This window comes from Lipophrys pholis, assembly GCF_963383615.2.
Source record: "Lipophrys pholis genome assembly, chromosome: 18".
Classification (NCBI taxonomy): domain Eukaryota; kingdom Metazoa; phylum Chordata; class Actinopteri; order Blenniiformes; family Blenniidae; genus Lipophrys; species Lipophrys pholis.
The window spans coordinates 2333401-2340248 of record NC_137646.1 but is presented as its reverse complement, the minus strand read 5'-3'; positions in this window follow the sequence as shown (position 1 = coordinate 2340248).

Here is a 6848-nt window from a genome sequence, read left to right as displayed (position 1 = left end):
AATTAAAGTGACTATCAGAGTGAGAATAGGAGTTTTTTCAAATTAACGTGACTATCAAAGTGAGAATAGGAGTTTCTTTCAAATTAAAGTGACTATCAAAGTGAGAATAGGAGTTTTTTTTTAAATTAAAGTGACTCTCAAAGTGACAATAGGAGTTTTTTTCAAATTAAAGTGACTATCAAAGTGAGAATATGAGTTTTTGTTCTAATTTTAGTGACTATCAAAGGGAAAATAGGGGTTTTTTTCAATTAATGTGACTATCAAAAAGAAAATAGAATTTTTTTCAAATTAAAGTGACTATCAAAGTGAAAATATCAATTTTCTTTTCAAATTAAAGTGATTGTCAAAGTGAAAATATCAGTTTTTTTCAAATTAAAGTGACAATCAAAATGAGAATAGGAGTTTCTTTCAAATTAAACTGACTATCAAAGGGAAAATATGAGTTTTTTTCAAATTAAACTCACTATCAAAAAGAAAATAGGAGTTTTTTCAAATTAAAGTGACTATTAAAGTGAGAATAGGAGTTTTTTTAAAAATTAAAGTGACTCTCAAAGTGAGAAAAGGAGTTTCTTTCAAATAAAACTGACTATCAAAGGGAAAATAGGAATTTTTTTTTCAAATTAAAGTGACTATCAAAGTGAGAATAGTAGTTATTTTTTCAAATTAAAGTGACTATCAAACGGAAAATATGAGGGTGTTTTTTCAAGTTAAAGTGACAATCAAAGTGAGAATAGGAGTTTCTTTCAAATTAAAGTGACTATCAAAGTGAGAATAGGAGTTTTTTCAAATTAACGTGACTATCAAAGTGAGAATAGGAGTTTCTTTCAAATTAAAGTGACTATCAAAGTGAGAATAGGAGTTTTTATTCAAATTAAAGTGACTATCAGAGGGAAAATATGAGTTTTTTTTCAAATTAAACTCACTATCAAAAAGAAAATAGGAGTTTCTTTCAAATCAAAGTGACTATCAAAGTGAGAATAGGAGTTTCTTTCAAATTAAAGTGACTATAAAAGTGAGAATAGGAGTTCTTTTCAAATTAAAGTGACAATCAAAATGAGAATAGGAGTTTCTTTCAAATTAAACTGACTATCAAAGGGAAAATATGAGTTTTTTTCAAATTAAACTCACTATCAAAAAGAAAATGGGAGTTTTTTCAAATTAAAGTGACGATCAAAGTGAGAATAGGAGTTTTTTTTAAAAATTAAAGTGACTCTCAAAGTGAGAAAAGGAGTTTCTTTCAAATAAAACTGACTATCAAAGGGAAAATAGGAATTTTCTTTTTTCAAATTAAAGTGACTATCAAAGTGAGAATAGGAGTTTCTTTCAAATTAAAGTGACTATCAGAGTGAGAATAGGAGTTTTTTCAAATTAACGTGACTATCAAAGTGAGAATAGGAGTTTCTTTCAAATTAAAGTGACTATCAAAGTGAGAATAGGAGTTTTTTTTTAAATTAAAGTGACTCTCAAAGTGACAATAGGAGTTTTTTTCAAATTAAAGTGACTATCAAAGGGAAAATAGGAGTTTTTTTCAAATTAATGTGACTATCAAAAAGAAATTAGAATTTTTTTCAAATTAAAGTGACTATCAAAGGGAAAAAATTAGTTTTCTTTTCAAATTAGAGTTACTATCAAAGTGAGAATAGGAGGTTTTTTTTTCAAATTAAAGTGACTATCGAAGTGAGAATTGGATTTTCTTTCAAATAAAAGTGACTATCAAAGGGAAAATAGGATTTTTTTTTTCAAATTAAAGTGACTATCAAAGTGAGAATAGGAGTTTTTTTTTTCAAATTAAAGTGACTATCAAAGTGAGAATAGGAGTTTCTTTCAAATTAAAGTGACTATCAAAGTGAGAATATGAGTTTTTGTTCTAATTTTAGTGACTATCAAAGGGAAAATAGGGGTTTTTTTCAATTAATGTGACTATCAAAAAGAAAATAGAATTTTTTTCAAATTAAAGTGACTATCAAAGTGAAAATTGGAGTTTCTTTCAAATAAAAGTGACTATCAAAGTGAGAATAGGAGTTTTTTTTTTCGAATTTTAGTGACTATCAAAGGGAAAATCTGAGTATTTTTCAAATTAAAGTGACTATCAAAATGAAAATAGGAGTTTCTTTCAAATTAAAGTGACTATCAAAGTGAGAATAGGAGTTTTTTCAAATTAAAGTTACTATCAAAGTGAGAATAGGAGTTCCTTTCAAATTAAAGTGACTATCAAAGTGAGAATAGGAGTTTTTTTTTTTTCGAATTTTAGTGACTATCAAAGGGAAAATCTGAGTATTTTTCAAATTAAAGTGACTATCAAAATGAGAATAGGAGTTTCTTTCAAATAAAAGTGACTATCAAAGTGAGAATAGGAGTTTTTTCAAATTAAAGTTACTATCAAAGTGAGAATAGGAGTTCCTTTCAAATTAAAGTGACTATCAAAGTGAGAATAGGAGTTTCTTTCAAATTAAACTGACTATCAAAGGGAAAATAAGAGTTTTTTTTCATATTAAACTGACTATCAAAGTGAGAATAGGAGTTTTTTTCAATTAATGTGACTATCAAAAAGAAAATAGAATTTTTTTCAAATTAAAGTGACTATCAAAGTGAAAATATCAGTTTTCTTTTCAAATTAAAGTGATTGTCAAAGTGAAAATGGGAGTTTTTTCAAATTAAAGTTACTGTCAAAATGAGAATTGGAGTTTCTTTCAAATAAAAGTGACTATCAAAGGGAAAATAGGATTTTGTTTTCAAATTAAAGTGACTATCAAAATGAGAATAGGAGTTTCTTTCAAATTAAACTGACTATCAAAGGGAAAATATGAGTTTTTTTAAAATTAAACTCACTATCAAAAAGAAAATAGGAGTTTTTTCAAATTAAAGTCACTATCAAAGGGAAAAAATGAGTTTCCTTTTCAAATTAGAGTTACTATCAAAGTGAGAATAGGAGGTTTTTTTTCAAATTAAACTGACTATCAAAGGGAAAATAGGATTTTTTTGTTAAATTAAAGTGACTATCAAAGTGAGAATAGGAGTTTTTTTTTTCAAATTAAAGTGACTATAAAAGTGAGAATAGGAGGTTTTTTTTTCAAATTAAAGTGACTATAAAAGTGAGAATAGGAGGTTTTTTCAAATTAAAGTGACAATCAAAATGAGAATAGGAGTTTCTTTCAAATTAAACTGACTATCAAAGGGAAAATATGAGTTTTTTTCAAATTAAACTCACTATCAAAAAGAAAATAGGAGTTTTTTCAAATTAAAGTGACTATTAAAGTGAGAATAGGAGTTTTTTTAAAAATTAAAGTGACTCTCAAAGTGAGAAAAGGAGTTTCTTTCAAATAAAACTGACTATCAAAGGGAAAATAGGAATTATTTTTTTCAAATTAAAGTGACTATCAAAGGGAAAAAATTAGTTTTCTTTTCAAATTAGAGTTACTATCAAAGTGAGAATAGGAGGTTTTTTTTTCAAATTAAAGTGACTATCGAAGTGAGAATTGGATTTTCTTTCAAATAAAAGTGACTATCAAAGGGAAAATAGGATTTTTTTTTTCAAATTAAAGTGACTATCAAAGTGAGAATAGGAGTTTTTTTTTTCAAATTAAAGTGACTATCAAAGTGAGAATAGGAGTTTCTTTCAAATTAAAGTGACTATCAAAGTGAGAATATGAGTTTTTGTTCTAATTTTAGTGACTATCAAAGGGAAAATAGGGGTTTTTTTCAATTAATGTGACTATCAAAAAGAAAATAGAATTTTTTTCAAATTAAAGTGACTATCAAAGTGAAAATATCAATTTTCTTTTCAAATTAAAGTGATTGTCAAAGTGAAAATATCAGTTTTTTCAAATTAAAGTTACTGTCAAAATGAGAATTGGAGTTTCTTTCAAATAAAAGTGACTATCAAAGTGAGAATAGGAGTTTTTTTTTTCGAATTTTAGTGACTATCAAAGGGAAAATCTGAGTATTTTTCAAATTAAAGTGACTATCAAAATGAAAATAGGAGTTTCTTTCAAATTAAAGTGACTATCAAAGTGAGAATAGGAGTTTTTTCAAATTAAAGTTACTATCAAAGTGAGAATAGGAGTTCCTTTCAAATTAAAGTGACTATCAAAGTGAGAATAGGAGTTTTTTTTTTTTTCGAATTTTAGTGACTATCAAAGGGAAAATCTGAGTATTTTTCAAATTAAAGTGACTATCAAAATGAGAATAGGAGTTTCTTTCAAATAAAAGTGACTATCAAAGTGAGAATAGGAGTTTTTTCAAATTAAAGTTACTATCAAAGTGAGAATAGGAGTTCCTTTCAAATTAAAGTGACTATCAAAGTGAGAATAGGAGTTTCTTTCAAATTAAACTGACTATCAAAGGGAAAATAAGAGTTTTTTTTCATATTAAACTGACTATCAAAGTGAGAATAGGAGTTTTTTTCAATTAATGTGACTATCAAAAAGAAAATAGAATTTTTTTCAAATTAAAGTGACTATCAAAGTGAAAATATCAGTTTTCTTTTCAAATTAAAGTGATTGTCAAAGTGAAAATGGGAGTTTTTTCAAATTAAAGTTACTGTCAAAATGAGAATTGGAGTTTCTTTCAAATAAAAGTGACTATCAAAGGGAAAATAGGATTTTGTTTTCAAATTAAAGTGACTATCAAAATGAGAATAGGAGTTTCTTTCAAATTAAACTGACTATCAAAGGGAAAATATGAGTTTTTTTCAAATTAAACTCACTATCAAAAAGAAAATAGGAGTTTTTTCAAATTAAAGTCACTATCAAAGGGAAAAAATGAGTTTCCTTTTCAAATTAGAGTTACTATCAAAGTGAGAATAGGAGGTTTTTTTTCAAATTAAACTGACTATCAAAGGGAAAATAGGATTTTTTTGTTAAATTAAAGTGACTATCAAAGTGAGAATAGGAGTTTTTTTTTTCAAATTAAAGTGACTATAAAAGTGAGAATAGGAGGTTTTTTCAAATTAAAGTGACAATCAAAATGAGAATAGGAGTTTCTTTCAAATTAAACTGACTATCAAAGGGAAAATATGAGTTTTTTTCAAATTAAACTCACTATCAAAAAGAAAATAGGAGTTTTTTCAAATTAAAGTGACTATTAAAGTGAGAATAGGAGTTTTTTTAAAAATTAAAGTGACTCTCAAAGTGAGAAAAGGAGTTTCTTTCAAATAAAACTGACTATCAAAGGGAAAATAGGAATTTTTTTTTTCAAATTAAAGTGACTATCAAAGTGAGAATAGTAGTTTTTTTTTCAAATTAAAGTGACTATCAAACGGAAAATATGAGGGTTTTTTTCAAGTTAAAGTGACAATCAAAGTGAGAATAGGAGTTTCTTTCAAATTAAAGTGACTATCAAAGTGAGAATAGGAGTTTTTTCAAATTAAAGTGACTATCAAAGTGAGAATAGGAGTTTCTTTCAAATTAAAGTGACTATCAAAATGAGAATAGGAGTTTTTTTTTTAAAATTAAAGTGACTATCAGAGGGAAAATATGAGTTTTTTTCAAATTAAACTCACTATCAAAAAGAAAATAGGAGTTTCTTTCAAATCAAAGTGACTATCAAAGTGAGAATAGGAGTTTCTTTCAAATTAAAGTGACTATAAAAGTGAGAATAGGAGTTCTTTTCAAATTAAAGTGACAATCAAAATGAGAATAGGAGTTTCTTTCAAATTAAACTGACTATCAAAGGGAAAATATGAGTTTTTTCAAATTAAAGTGACTATCAAAGTGAGAATAGGAGTTTTTTTTAAAAATTAAAGTGACTCTCAAAGTGAGAAAAGGAGTTTCTTTCAAATAAAACTGACTATCAAAGGGAAAATAGGAGTTTTTTTCAAATTAAAGCTACTATCAAAGTGAGAATAGGAGTTTCTTTCAAATTAAAGTGACTATCAGAGTGAGAATAGGAGTTTTTTCAAATTAACGTGACTATCAAAGTGAGAATAGGAGTTTCTTTCAAATTAAAGTGACTATCAAAGTGAGAATAGGAGTTTTTTTAAAATTAAAGTGACTCTCAAAGTGACAATAGGAGTTTTTTTCAAATTAAAGTGACTATCAAAGGGAAAATAGGAGTTTTTTTCAAATTAATGTGACTATCAAAAAGAAAATAGGGGTTTTTTTCAATTAATGTGACTATCAAAAAGAAAATAGAATTTTTTTCAAATTAAAGTGACTATCAAAGGGAAAAAATTAGTTTTCTTTTCAAATTAGAGTTACTATCAAAGTGAGAATAGGAGGTTTTTTTTCAAATTAAAGTGACTATCGAAGTGAGAATTGGATTTTCTTTCAAATAAAAGTGACTATCAAAGGGAAAATAGGATTTTTTTTTTCAAATTAAAGTGACTATCAAAGTGAGAATAGGAGGTTTTTTTTTCAAATTAAAGTGACTATCAAAGTGAGAATAGGAGTTTCTTTCAAATTAAAGTGACTATCAAAGTTAGAATATGAGTTTTTTTCTAATTTTAGTGACTATCAAAGGGAAAATAGGAGTTTTTTTCAATTAATGTGACTATCAAAGTGAAAATATCAGTTTTCTTTTCAAATTAAAGTGATTGTCAAAGTGAAAATATCAGTTTTTTCAAATTAAAGTTACTGTCAAAATGAGAATTGGAGTTTCTTTCAAATAAAAGTGACTATCAAAGTGAGAATAGGAGTTTTTTTTTCGAATTTTAGTGACTATCAAAGGGAAAATCTGAGTATTTTTCAAATTAAAGTGACTATCAAAATGAAAATAGGAGTTTCTTTCAAATTAAAGTGACTATCAAAGTGAGAATAGGAGTTTTTTCAAATTAAAGTTACTATCAAAGTGAGAATAGGAGTTCCTTTCAAATTAAAGTGACTATCAAAGTGAGAATAGGAGGTTTTTTT